We start from the raw sequence: 15,682 nt of genomic DNA, 5'->3' as shown, positions 1-15,682 counted from the left end.
ATTCTTGAAGAATATTATCAAATTAAGATTAAGTTCTATGACAATGGAAGCACCATATCCACACAACACACGAATAACTACACCTTCAAATTAGACTCCACCATAGTTGCATAATAGGTCTTAAGAGTGCCATAATGCGGGCGAAGAAACTTCAATAGCTTAGGAACTGAAGTCATAGAGCTCGTGGAAGTTCGAATTTCTTGCCTACAACACACAACCACAAATTCCAATTTTAAACACACATTCAAAACTAGAATAAATAGCCAAAAAATTCCATCCAAATCAAAATTTGTTCAGTTTGAGCATAAAACTAGGTTTACCTCATGCTCTCAAGTGCAACCTTCTACAATCCCTGGTCAGGATCCTGAACCCTCTCCACGTACAACTCCAATTGTTGCTTCGAAGCCAAATCCTCATCGGACTACACAAATTTCCACAAACAATCAATTTTTCGAGCCTCAGAAAGCTTACTAGAAATTTGAGTTGTAGAACGAGTGAAAATTTGAAGCAAGGGTTTTGGACTCAGCAAATCTTTGTTTTAGAACATCTTCTTGGTAACGGCATCATCTTTGGTGGCATTGGCATTGGAACTGGTGTCGGCACGATTAGAATCAAGTGCCATTGGAGAAATTGGAAATCCTAAAAGTGAGGAACGAAAGGGGATTGAACTATACGACGAAAGTTAAAAGAAAATCTCACGAGTAGAAGAAAGAGTTGCTAGTGCCAGAAATAAGAAAACCAAGGGAAGAAGAATACACTTTGGGAGAACTTAGAGAGAACTCAGTTGTGTCATGGTCCACGACGAAGAAGAGGCAAAGAAGCACGAATAGGAGAAGGAACGACGAGATTGTTGACGGAGAGGTGGCCTTGGTCTCTTTCACGACGACTTGGGAACCCAACCCTAAAGGGAGTCGAAAAGTGAGAGGGGGAGACAGAATACATTGAGCGTGAGAGAGTAGAGGGAGATATTAAAAATAGTGGAAAACCTTTTAAGGAGGTTTTGTAAAAGCCGTCTTAGAATGACAACCTTCTAAAATGATTTTCAAAAAACCGTCGTAGAGTGGTTGAATTTATTTATAAAGTTGTCGTTACGTCACATTCTAAGATGGTTTCCCATAACCGTCTTAGAATGTGTGTCGTAAAATACAATTTTTCTATTAGTGACATTACTTTCACACACACAAAAAAATGTTTTCATGAATATTTCTAAGCAGTCAACATGGATGTCTCACATAGGCTTAGAAAAGATCATGTAAGATACCTTACCTATAAACTCGCTCGAGAGATATCATACTCTCAAACAAAACCTAACACAATTTAAAAATTAACTCTCATGAATTTGATGAATCCACAAATGAAAACTCATAAGGTTTTTATTTTTAACTTTGAGATAGTCAACCTAATTTGTCAACATACTTCAAATTTTTAAATGCTCATCTCTTTTTTTTTCTTGACTATTTTACCCGTCAAATCATAACACAAAGCTATGAGTGTTTACAGTACAGATCATTCACGAACTCAAATTAATCCAAACAGATTGAATTTAGTATTTTATGTATTTGGTAGAACCAAGTATGACACAGGGTCGAATCGGGTCAGAGACTTTCAGTTACTTGCCCCGTTGGTAAAATCTATGTTCACTATCCTCCCCATTATCAATAGGATTTTCTTTTGAAAATTACCTATGCATATCCATGGATTCCCATGGATACTTCAAATTATAAAAAAATTATCAAACAAACCCTTCATTTGTTATAAAATTTGAAAATAAAATTATACTATTTTCAAGTTTTGTTTGTGAAGATTACATGTCTTTAATGAAAAATATATAGTCCCTCATCAATAACTTTACTTTTTGTCACGTGAAAATTAAATTAGGGATTTATGATTTCTTTCCTAGCTAATATATATATATATATATATATATATATATATATATATATATATATATATATATATATATATATATATATATATATATATATATATATATATATATATATATATATATATAGTTTTGTAATTTAATAGGTAGAGAATATCGGCTTGTGTGGATATTATGATACTTATATTCTACCCATTAATGAGCGGGTAAAAACACTTATTCCCTCTACCCGCAGATATCCATTTAAACTATCAATCTTCTATCAATAATAAAATAAAAATAAAAAATTATTGATTTTCTGCTCAAAATTAATTCAATCTTTTTTTTTTTTTTTATAAATATCAACCCATCCTTAAGTTCCTGTCCCATGCAAAAGGCATCCATGTTGACCCAAAACACCCTTTTCATCTCACTAGTGTTTCTGCAAAACTACCGAGTCACTAGTAAATTTACAAAAACAATAATATTTTACACGCATACCAAAAAATATAATATTTTTGGAAAATATCAGGGACAGGTGTCAAAATAAGGATCTTATTATTCTTGTTTTTAACTTCAGTATATATAATCTACTCATCAAAGGCTGTAGGCACGTGTATTATAAATAAAGTACCATGTACCATTTGCATACACATTTTCTGTAATCAATAATCAAATATATCTGCAAAATTATGTGTTTTAAATTTTAATCCATTTACACAGAAATTTTTCCTTGCCTTGTGAGACAATATTAATAAGCTACATTAGTGGTTAAGCAACACAAATATTTGTTGGTTTAGGTAACGTCACTGTTAGCTGGTAAAATACGCACTTCCATAGGTGTTACATCTTTTTTTCTATTTATTCTAAGTTCCCTAACTCTTAAGTATCTTGCGCTTTATGTAATGCACTAACATAGCACATTATAGAGAGAGAGGGAATTCTTCTAGCTTCAAGAAGCTTCACTCACATCACATTCCATGGCTTCCATGTTTTTACTGATCACAGTCTTTGTTCTTGATTTAATTGCTTTTGCATTTGCTGTGGCTGCTGAGCAGAGAAGAAGTACTGTGAGTCTTCTATTAATGTTTATATATTAATGGAGTAAAGAATAGAAATTTAATGTTGGACTCAAATGATCAGGCATACATGAAAATAAGCTCAAACTTTAGAAACTGAAAAATATGGAATTTTCAAAAATCATTTCGGAGTTCTACTGGAATTTGGGAAACATGTCATTCTGTTTAGCTTCAGGGGTGCCATTTTCTCCTCATTAGCTTCATTCATATATGTCCTTCTCTATCATTTTGCTCCATTATAACCAATATAAAATTGTGTTACTGTTACTGTTAGATATAATATCATTCAAGTCCTTTCACCTAATAGATTAAGCTTTACAAATTTGGGTTCATAACATGGTATTGGAGCCTCTATAACCAAGTAGTCTAGAGTATGAATCTTGCAGCCCTAAAAACTAGAAACAAAATTATCTCCTTAAAACTAAATTATCCATTCCAAATGGCATATTTTCAACATATGGAACTAGACCGTCAAAGTTCCTTATATCCTAGTCAATATAATGTAGCAGAAACTTTTCTGATTTTCCAAAATTTTCCCTCAGTGCTCATAAATTTGAAACTTGTGATGGTGGCAACCCCTTAATTAGACATTAAGGTCGAAAAATTAAATTAGTTTTTTTAATGTTTAGCATATAATCAATTTTGAGTTATTACCTCTTCAATTAATTGAGTCTTCAATCACTAGCAGGCCTTGATTGTACCAGACAAGGATATCAACTACAATTATTGTCTATGACTCAGATATATCAACAGGCCTTGGTGTTGGTGCATTTTTGTTTCTTCTTGCTAGTCAAGACCTCATAATGGTGGCTAGCCGCTGCTTCTGTTGTGGGAAGCCTCTAAACCCTGGAGGTTCAAGGACCTTGGAACTTGTCCTTTTCATAATCTGCTGGTAAATGATAACTCTTCACCAATAATAATGTAAAAAGCCTCAATTTAAGCTACTAAAGATTTGGACAGCTTTTTTGTATGAGTAAATAGTTCATGTACCAACAAGGATGTAATGACTAATGAGTTTTTATATTGTCATCTAATTATAGTTGTTATGTATAATAAGTTTATTAACTTTTATCATAATTATGTTAAAACTTAAAAGTTATAATTATCATGAATTTTGATTGATTGCCAGTGTAATTTTTTTAATTTTTTTTTATAGTGACAATGCATAATAATTAAACTCCTTTGTATGATTGTATCTTTTAAAGTTCAAAACAGATTAAACATGATTATTTTTTACATACTTAATTGAAGTGTTGAACTAGATATCTATTACTTATTTTATTGTTTATTAATTTTTTTTAATTTAATTTGGGTGTTTTGAACTGAGGTAATATTTGTTTCCTGTTATTTGTATTTATTAGCTGATATTTGTTTCTTGTTATTTGTATTTATTAGGTAATATTTATTTCCTAATTTTCAGCCTAGGATCACGGTTATACAGTTAGTAATTCATGCGTATTAGGAACCTTTTGACTATCAATCAAATCAAAGGAGAATCATATTCTTATATGGTATCACGAGACTAAGGTTTCTTTCTTGCTTGCTTTCGCAACCTTAATTAGTTACCTTCCTCCTCATCCTTCCTCTTTCTTTTCTCTATGTTGCCATCCACCATGGCTGAAACTTCCAAATTTCATTCAACCTTAGCTATCACCAATGAGAAAACTCCCATCCCCATCACATTGGACTTGGAATCAGGACAATACCACCTACTGATGCAAAGGAGAAAGCTGTATATGACAAGGCCAAAGTCGATGATCTCCCTCTCTGGAAACGGCTCGATGTGGCAGTCTTGGAGTGGATTTATGCCACGGTCTCCTCCGACATCCTCACCTCTATTCTCATTGACGATGACTCGACTGAACATGCTTGGCACAGCGTTGCGGATCTCTTTCATGATAATAAAAACTCAAGGGCCCTATATCTTAACAAGGCTTTCACCAACATAAGTCTTGCTGATTTTTTTACAACAATGTGTATTGCAATTGTCTCAAAAGTCTTGTCGATCAACTAGCCAATGTTGGGGCTCCCGTCAATGATCAAAATATGGTTTTGAGAATGCTACAAGGATTGACAGAACAATATTCTCATTTTATCACTGTGATGCAAAACAAGAAAACCCTACCTAGTTTTGCTATAGCCCGTTCTAAACTCGCCTTGGAGGAGACCACCATTTTAGAGTGAGCAAAACAAGAATCTGCCCTTGTTGCGCATTCCCAGAATTCAGATAAGGATATGAATCACCAAAACTCTTCTCAAGGTAATTTTAATCATAATAATCTTCATAATAATAATAATACTTACCGTGACAAAAATGGTACTAACAGAAAAAACAACAAGAATTTTGGCAGTCGGAACTCCGAAAAAGGTGGCCAGAACACCGACGGTGGCTCAAACGATGGCTCCGGTACTAGTGGCGGACGTGGAAACCACCAACAACAGTGGCAGCCTGGGTCTTGGATGTAGTGGGCTCTATGGACTTGCCCTCCTTCTCCATATCCTTCCTACAACAATTGGGCCAAACCCACTTTCAGTCCTAGACCACCACAGCCTGGTCTTCTTGGACCAAAGCCTTAGCAAGCAGCTTACAATGCAAATGCACCCAGCCCAACTAATATTGAAGCAGCTCTTCATACTCTCAGCCTTGCTCAACCTGATCCGTCATGGTACATGGACATCGGGGCTACATCTTACATGACATCCACGGAAGGTAATCTCTCGTCTTATTCTAATTTGAGCAAAAGTCATGGTATAATTGTTGGAAATGGCCATTCTATTCCTATTCGTGGTTTTGGTAGTGCTAATTTACCTCATCCCCACCCTCCATTAGTGTTAAAAAAATGTCCTACATGCTCCAAACTTAATTAAAAACTTAGTTTCAGTTCACAAATTCACCACTAATAACCAAGTTTTTGTTGAATTTGATCTCTTTGGCTTTTCTATGAAGGACTTTCAGACAGGGATGACACTAATGCGATGTGATAGTCAGGGCGAGCTATATCCCATCACCACCACCACCACAAATACTCAAGTCGTTTCTCCATCCACTTTTGCAGCTTTGTCTTCTTCTCTTTGGCATTACCGTTTAGGTCACCAGGGGGCATCTATTTTAGACTCCCTTTGGCGAAATAAATTGATTGAATGGACTAAAACTAGAGCCTCGAGTTTTTGTCATTCATGTCCACTTGGTAAACATGTTAAATTTCCATTTGTTGATTCGCATAATTCTACTTACATGCCTTTTGATATTTTGCATAGTGATTTATGGACATCTCTCATTTTGAGTTCCTCAGGTCACAAATATTATGTGCTCTTTCTGGACGACTATTCGAAATTTTTGTGGACTTTCCCTATCTCAAAAAAATCTCAAGTCTATTCAACATTTCTCAAACTTAGAGCCTACATAAAAACTCAATTTGAACGAGAAATAAAAAATATACAATGTGATAATGGTAGAGAATATGATAATGGTCCTTTTTCTGAGTCTTTGTGAAGCTAATGGAATTTCTTTTCGTTTTTCTTGTCCTCACACTTCATCCCAAAATGGAAAAGCCAAACGAAAAATCCGTTCCATTAATAATATCATTCGAACTCTATTAGCTCATGCTTCACTCCCTCCATCTTTTTGGCACCATGCATTGGAAATGGCAACATATCTTCTCAACAATTAACCAAGTAAAAATCTTAATTATCAATCGCCACTACCAATTCTATACCAAAATGACCCATCATACTCTCATTTATGAGTCTTTGATTGCTTATGTTATCCTTTATTCCCTTCTACTACGATAAATAAGCTTCAACCCCGTTCCACACCTTGTGTTTTTCTGGGTTATCCTTCAAATCATCACGGTTACAAATGCTATGACTTATCATCAAATAAAGTTATTGTTTGTCACCATGTGTTATTTGGGGAAAATGAATTTCCCCTCTCAAAGTTTCATACTTCCTCTTCCTCCACCTATGATTTTCTTGACAATGGCTTATCGCCTTATGTGATAAACCATTTACAAAATCAGTCTACTCCTCACATTCAAGTGCAGAACCACCCTTCTTTGGCCCCAACCTAGTCACCTGGTCAGTCCTGCTCCCCTAATCATGCAACTCCCTCTTTTCCACAACCATGCCAACCAACTTCCTCACCCCCACAGTCGGCCCAATCGACCTCTACCAACCCAAAGTCATCATCCTTCACTTTGGGCCAGTCAGATATCAACCCATATTTAGACCATACACAACATCTCCCTCTTCCTCCCATTTTCCAGCCTACTTCGAGTTCCAAAAACAAACCCGTTACAAGGAGCCAACATGGTATTTTTAGACCAAATACAAAATATCAACATGGCTTCTTGATGTGATCCTGACTAGGAGTGTATCGCTTGATACAGGTTATAGAGTTTGGATGATGCCACTTCCAAAGAGGGAAGATAAGTCAGGTTAGACGCCACTTTCAATGAAGGAAGATAAGTAAGGGTAGATGCCATAAGGATTACCTTGATAAGTCTGAGATTGGTTCAACAAGGAACCCAGAGAGAAGCTTTCACAAAATTTTATCAAATGCCAAAAGTTTTCTTTATTGAAAACAAAAACCAATACATATAGTGTATCTGAACAAAAAGATAAAAATAGACATGGGCCTTCTAAACAGTTTGGGCCAAAATTACAATAAATAAAAATTATTAATAAAAATAAAACATATTTGGTATGGGCCTTCAAATTAATCTGGGTCTTCAGCAACAATTAATAGTCCTGGTAATGCCTCTACCTCTGGGCCTTCATCCTTCTCCACTTGGGCCTTGCTAAGTATGTCTGCTACCATTTGTTGGAGGGTACCCATTGACTGTTTGGTCTTACTCCTGGTCATAGGTCTCTATATTTGGGCAGTTTTAGGATTCTCATCATTCGCTCCTTCTTGGAAAACATTTGCCCTCAAATGTTCAGGATCATCATCGGGTTCAAGTACCTCTTCCTTCCTGTTCTTGTTGGCTTGTTTGGCATAGCTTTCATTCTTCTTTGCAAATTGCACCTTCACTTGGTCATACAATCTTTTCACATACTCAACTTTGGCATGTGCATCCTTATGTTGAGTCTCTTGGGGATTGGTTTTGTAACCTGGCCTGTTAAGCAATGAAGCTCCTAAAAGGAGATCAAATTGATGTTCTATGCCTCTTGAAAGTGGCAGTCCATGAGGAATCTCATTGGGAAAGACATCTTTAAATTTCTGCAATAAGGGTTCAACACTAAGAGAAACAGAAATAGTTAACTCATTAGAATTATTAGTGGAAATTTTCTTTTTCCTATTCCTCTGTGGTGCCTCACTATTTTCTTTCTCTTGTTCTCTTTTTTTCTCTCATTCTGATGTGGTCATCACACACATCTATAGGGGATAGAGGTTTAAGACTAATTCTCTGGTCATGGTGCTGGAGAGAAATCTTGTTGGTGAAGCCATCATGCACTGCTTTGGTGTCCTCTTCAATGTTAACCTTCACTAGTGCCATCTCTATCTCCTTGTAGTACTCCTCCACAATCAAACTTCCTTGGGACAACATCTGGGTTTTTGTCACATGGTTCTACTGTAGCTAGTTGGAACATACCTTTTTCGCATAACCCTTCTCATCTTAGTCCATGTATCTATCTCCCGCCCTTTTTCTCTCTTCATCTCTCTTTGATTTTTCTTCCACCAAACAAGGCCATAGTCTAAGAATGTAGTTGCTGCTAACTTCACCTTCTGCTCTTCAAGATAATCATTGCAGGAGAATGCATGTTGAATCTTCATCTCCCAATCAAGGTAGGCGTCTGGGTTACTCCTGCCTTTGAAAGGGGATACATTGAGTTTTACTCCCTCAATTCTGTCCTGCCCCTCTATTCAGTTCGTTCCATTATTGACCCTTCTATTCCCACCATAAGGTCTCCCAGCATTTGGGTTCATTTGGTTCTCTAGTCCTTCTATTCGTCTGTAGAGCTCTTCATTGTTACGGTTCAGCAATTGTTGCATCTGTGTTATCATTACGTTCAATAACAAACACTGAGATCCGTCTAGCTGATGATAATCACCACCACCATCACCAACTCCTGACATAATAAACAGAGAAAAAAAATCTTTTGTAATAATTTAAAAAAAAAAAGGTTTCAAGACCTCACCACACTCTACTCACATGTTTCTCTCTATGATGGTAGTTCACTCGTGTTTAATGCTCTCGATATAGGCTTTTGTGTGATGTTTTCACTCTTGCCTTTTACCACTCACTCCCTCTTAAGTTTCTGGGTGAATCAAATTAGACACACAAAAGGTATATAACAGGAAAGACAATTTAATTATCACAGACTGAGTAACAGATTTGATTTGGATAACAGATTGGACTTGATTTGGATAACAGATTAGACTTGATTTGGATAACATATTAGATTTGATTTGGATAATATATTAGATTGGATTTGATTTGCATAACAAATGAGATTTGATTTGATTTGGATAACAAATTAGACTTGATTTGGATTTAGATTTGATTTGGATAACATATTAGATTTGATTTGATTTGGATAACAGATATGATTTGTAACAAATAGAATAAACAAAGAAGAAACAAAGAAGCTACTTAATCACAGAAAAGAAGAAAACAAAATTAACGAAGATGACAAGTAAACTTCAAATAGTCATAACTTTTGCTATGGTTGTCCGTTTGAGGCCCACTATATATCAAAATGCTCAGAATTCAGAGGAGAATCCAGATAAGAGGATTTGGTCCACGATTTTCTTGCCAAAAGAAACACCTCTAACTGCCTCAATTTCGTGTTCAAAGATCAAACATTCACTTTCTTTCTTTCCAATTTTTTTTTTAAAATTTCAGCAACTTTTTTTTTAATGCTTTCTTTTCAAATTTGTCTATGATAATTTTGGTGACTTGTTCAATAGGCAAATACGCACATAGACTCAAGAATCCACTCAATTCCTAAATTCTTTTGGTAAGCCAAATTGTCCCCAAACAGAATTTGAAACAAAGTTCAAAAAGATTTTTTTTTTACACAAGAAAATAGAACAAGAACGTGACAAGAACAAGAACAAGAACGCAAATAACAGAACAAGAACGCAACAAGACGCAAACAAGAACGAAACAAGATGGAAACAATAACGCAAATAACAGAACAAGGACAAAACACGAACATGGATAGATTACAAAGAAAAAGAATTGGATAGGATAGAACCTGTATCAAGAGCCGAAGCTCTGATACCAGATTATGTAATCCTGACTAGGAGTGGATCGCTTGATACAGGTTACAAAGTTTGGATGACGCCACTTCCAAAGAGGGAAGATAAGTCAGGGTAGACGCCACAAGGATTACCTTGATAAGTCTAAGATTAGTTCAACAAGGAACCCAGAGAAAAGCTCTCACAAAATTTTATCAAATGCCAAAAGTTTTCTTTATTGAAAACAAAAACCAATACATATAGTGTATTTGAACAAAAAGATAAAAATAGACATGAGCCTTCTAAAAAGTTTTGGCCAAAATTACAATAAATAAAAATTATTAATAAAAATAGAACATATTTGGTATGGGCCTTCAAATTAATCTGGGCCTTCATCCTTCTCCACTTGGGCCTTGCTAAGTATGTCTGCTACCATTTGTTGGAGGGTATCCATTGACTGTTTGGTCTTACTCCTAGTCATAGGTCCATGTATTTGGGCAGTTTTAGGATTCTCATCACTTCTTTACTAATGTCACCAAGTCTCCTCTCCCTCGTAACCCCGCGTCTGCACTCCAAGACCCAAACTGGAAAATGGCTATGGATGATGAATATATTGCTCTCATTAAGAATAAGATGTTGGATTTAGTGCCCGTCCACTTGATGTTAATGTTATTCGGCCTATGTGGATTTTTAGACAAAGAAAAATCTGATGGTTCTTTTGAGAGGCATAAGGCCCAACTTTTAGGTGATGGTGTAGGACAACAGATTAGAGTGGATTGTGGAGAAACTTTTAGCCCGATAGTTAAACCGGCAACTATTCAAACAGTGCTCAGTCTTGCTGTCTCTAAAGCTTTGCCCATTCATCAGTTGGATGTTAAAAATGCCTTTTTACATAGTGAACTAAAAGAAATAATGTACATGCATCAGCCCTTGGGTTTTAAGGATCCTGATCATCCTAATCATGTGTGTCTTTTGCGAAAATCGTTGTATGGGCTCAAACAAGCTCCTAGAGCCTGGTACAAACGATTTACCGACTATGTTTCTTCTATTGGGTTCTGATGAGGACATGACCAAGAGCAAGGGCAAGGATCCACTTGAAGGACTTGGAGGAGCAATGACAAGGGCTAGAGCAAGGAAAGCCAAGGAAGCTCTTCAAAAAGTGTTGTCCATACTATTTGAATACAAGCCCAAGTTTCAAGGAGAAAAGTCCAAAGTTGTGAGTTGTATCATGGCCCAAATGGAGGAGGACTAAATGGCACCACTTTGTCTCAATTTGAGTGTTTAGTTTATCTAAATAATGGCCCAATCCTTATAAATTTGGTTGACCAAAAATATATTTTGGGTTATTCAACTAAAAGGGCTTTAGTTTGGTTTAGTTCAAGTTGTAATAAAGGCCCAATTGGCAACCTAGGCATCAGCCTTTTGGGAGACCAAATGGTGGCTGACTTGATGGCTGTTGGGGGTGACTTTTGGTTACCACAATTTCAGTTACACTCAGCCATTAAGTTCCTTTAATTCCCTAGGTTAATGGCATTAAGTTTTTTTAATTATAGGTTAGTGGATCATTACTAAAATCTGATGTAAAGCTTCTATATAAGCTGAACCATTTTATCAATAAACACAAGTTGAGTTTTATTCAGAAAATTAGAGTTTATCTCTTTTATCTTAGTGAGAGTGATTCTCCTAAGTTCTTGAGTGATTCAAGAACACCCAAGCTATATCAAATGACTTTCACAACCTTTGTGTGTTGCCCTTACCGGAAAGAGTAATTCTTTCCTTCCTTTCATCTTCAACCTTGTTCCTTCAAACCACAATTCTAGAAAATCCAATTCTGCCCAGAATTATCTCGTGACCATAACTCTCGTTTTACTCGTTCAAATTAAGTGATTCTTGAGCCTAAATTGAATTTCAAAACGAGACCTTTCACCTCGTTTTGGAATCACCTCATTTGGAGCCCTGTAGCTTGAGTTATAACCATTTCTATTTTTCTGTTCAGCCACCACTTAGCCTACATTTTTTTTACCATCCCATTCATCCATTTTATGCCAAGACCCACCTTATTAAGGCCCAAGAAATTAGCCACTGCCCAACCCTGGAATCTTGCCAATTTTCCATTTTTTTTTCTTAATCAATTTTTGAATTTTCCATCAAGGTTTAATCCTAGATGATACTAAGTCAGCCTTTGTGCAATGAAGGTTCATATCAGGTTCTCTCAGAGCAAGTCTGACAACTCTCTCTTCATCTACAAGAAAGGTTTGGAGATGGCTTACATTCTCCTTTACGTGGATGATATCATTCTCACTGCTTCTTCTGTTGCTCTTCGCAAGTCTATCATGTTACTTCTCAACTCCAAATTTGCTATGAAAGACTTGGGACCACTAAGTTATTTTTTGGGAATCGCAATCACTCAACATGTTGGTAGTCTACTTTTGTCCCAGAAAAAGTATGCAAACAAAATCATTGAACATGCTTGCATGTCATCTTGTAAGCCTTGTCCAACTCCAGTTGATACTAAACCAAAACTTAGTGCTAAAACCAGCACTCCATATGAGGATCCCACTCACTACCGCAGCCTTGTCAAAGCTCTCAATACCTCACATTCACGAGACCTGGCATCTCTTATGTCGTACAACAGATCTATTTATTTATGCATAATCCAATGGATGATCATATGCATGCTCTCAGGCGCATCCTGCACTACGCTCAGGGTACACTTCACTTTGGATTGCATCTTTATCCCGCATCAACTACTTCTTTGATTTCTTATACAAATGCAGATTGGGGTGGTTGCCCAAATACTAGAAAATCTACTTCTGGTTATTGTGTGTTTCTTGGCGATAACTTGCTCTCATGGTCTTCTAAACGCCAACCCATACTATCTTGCTCCAGTGCTGAGGTCGAATATCGAGGTGTTGCCAATGTGGTTTCTGAGTCATGTTGGTTACGCAATCTTCTTTTGGAGTTACATTGTCCTGTCCATACAGTTACATTGGTCTACTATGACAATGTTAGTGTGATATATCTTTTCGAAAATCCATTTCAACATCACCGCACTAAACACATTGAAATGGACATTCACTTTGTTCGTGAGAAAGTTTCCCGTGGACAAGTACGCATCCTACATGTCCCCTCGCGTTATCAAATTGCCGATATTTTCACAAAAAGGCTTTCTTTGGTGTTATTTCAAGATTTCAGGGACAGTCTCAGCATACAACAACCTCTTGCTTCAACTGCCAGGGTATGATAGAATATGTATATATTTAGAAAATAGTTATTTGTATTTATTAGGTAATACTTGTTTCTTGTTATTTGTATTTATTAACTGATATTTGTTTCCTGTTATTTGTATTTATTAGGTAATATTTGTTTCCTTATTTTCAGCCTAGTATCATAGTTATACAGCTGGTAATTCGTGTATATTAAGAACCTTTTGCCTATCAATCAAATCAGAGGAGAATCATATTCTTACATGAACTGATTGTTCTAGTATTGCAACTCACTCTCTTTCTCAGGGTGTTTTTCTTCATAGCTGAGGTGTGCCTATTGGCTGGTTCAGTGAGAAATGCTTACCACACAAAGTACAGGACCATGTTCACTGAAATTCCCCTTTCATGCCAAACAGTTAGAAAGGGAATTTTTGCTGCTGGTGCTACTTTTGTTTTATTCAATGGCATAGTTTCTGAATTCTATTATATTCGCTTCTCAAAGGCCAGGGATAGTTTCCAACCATGTGGTGGTGAGACTGGCATTGGTATGGGAACCTACAAATGAGCTTGTTAGTTAAGAAATTTACAATAATATCAATACATAGCCATAGAAGTATCATCTAGACTCTAGATTCAGCAGAACATTTATTTACATATTCCATTTCTAGGATTCAGTTGCATTTCTTGTGTTAAGGTGCTCAACTAGAATGTGTACTTTGTATGGTAATTATTCCTTGTAGTGTATGTTTGCCCAATCATCAGTTTAGGGGGTGCAAATGCTGTTGGATTCTTGAATCAAAATTGTGTGACAAAATTTGAGTTGGATTGTATTTAAACACAATTTGGGTTTCTAGTTATAATTTGAGTGGAAGTGAAAAAAGAAAAGTTGTTTTTAATTGGGCAACAATTAAGTAGTATTTTGCATATGATAATTCAAACAAACACCAAAGTTGTTTTTGGGATTCAAATCCCAAAAACAATTTTGGTATTCCTTGTCTCTCACAATTCATTTTTTGGCTTCTTAATTCTTATGAGTTCCAATTGATCATATATACATGTTGAAAAACAATATATAAAACTAGAGAAAGAAGGGTCAAATGTTGTTTTGTTATCTTTAAAATCTTTTTTGTATAAATAAAATATTTTGTTAAAAAAAAGTTAAAGAACATGATGTAGAGGTATCGGAGAAGGTAATTTTAAATAAAACTCTTTATATATATAATATATGGATTTTTATCATAAATTCAAGCATTTTTATAACAAGGAAAAAGAATGATAAGGGTTTAGTTTAAATATTTTAGTAATGGGGGAAAAAGAGTGCAGTAGAACTGCGTAGCACAAGATGGAATAAGAGATGTGATCGTGGGGAGAAAGAGATGGAAAAGGGGATTTTGGTTATTTATAAGAAATAAATTAATATTACATAGTCATCCTTTACTATATAGGGAGTTTAAATAAAGAATATATATAGGAATGCACTCACTTACTCTAAAAGTATTTTTTTAGAGTTATTTTTTATCTTCGTCATTTTTTTTATATATAATAGTTAAAAATTATTAGACCTCAAGAAAATGAATGACGAAAATGAAAAATAACTCAGAGTTATTCTCAAAATAAATACATCATACATACATACATACATACATGCATACATACATACATACATACGTGTGTGTGTGTGTATATATATATATATATGTGGTCATTAGATTCATAAAGTAATAATATGAGGGATATTGGCACTACCCACATATGCTTTCAATATATTTTTTTTTTTTGGAAAATGTATTTTTTTACGAAAAACATGATTTTGTTGGTAAAACATATTGCGTAAAAGGAGTTGAAAAATAATTATACAATGGAAAAATAATTATGCTGTGTATTTTTTTAACGAATTCTATTTCTATTACATCATTTTTCCCCCTCTTTTACACAATAGAATAATTTTTTTATTCAATATTTCTCACCCCTTTAGTAAACAATAGAAATACAATTCCATTGAACTATTAAACAACGGAATTGAGTTTTTGTTGTTTCATTTTTTATTAAACGGAAATGCAATTATGTTGCCCTTCACGCGAACTTGGGATGCTCATCATTCCCTATTGCACCACCCCTCCCCACCACAGCATCATTCCCATTCTCTTTCCCAGTGGAAACTTCTTCCATTTCCATTCAATCACCACCGTCATTTCCAATTGCACCTCCCCTCCCCAAAATAGCGTCACAAAGTCTCGCCTTTGTCACACACAAAATATCCAAAAATGCAAAACCCAACTTCTCCTTCCTAAACTTGAGAAATCCAAACCCTCATCTTCAACACCTACAAATTGACCTCTACCTCACT

The 15,682-nt window shown here is 35.5% G+C and overlaps 1 pseudogene; it reads left to right on the top strand.

Moving 5' to 3' along the window:
* The first annotated feature begins 2,774 nt into the window (after positions 1-2,774).
* Positions 2,775-14,137, top strand: LOC100805099 (uncharacterized; annotated as a pseudogene).
* Positions 14,138-15,682: the final 1,545 nt, after the last annotated feature.

Source organism: Glycine max, chromosome 6 (assembly GCF_000004515.6).
Source record: "Glycine max cultivar Williams 82 chromosome 6, Glycine_max_v4.0, whole genome shotgun sequence".
Classification (NCBI taxonomy): domain Eukaryota; kingdom Viridiplantae; phylum Streptophyta; class Magnoliopsida; order Fabales; family Fabaceae; genus Glycine; species Glycine max.
This window is presented reverse-complemented; position numbering and strand designations above follow the sequence as displayed.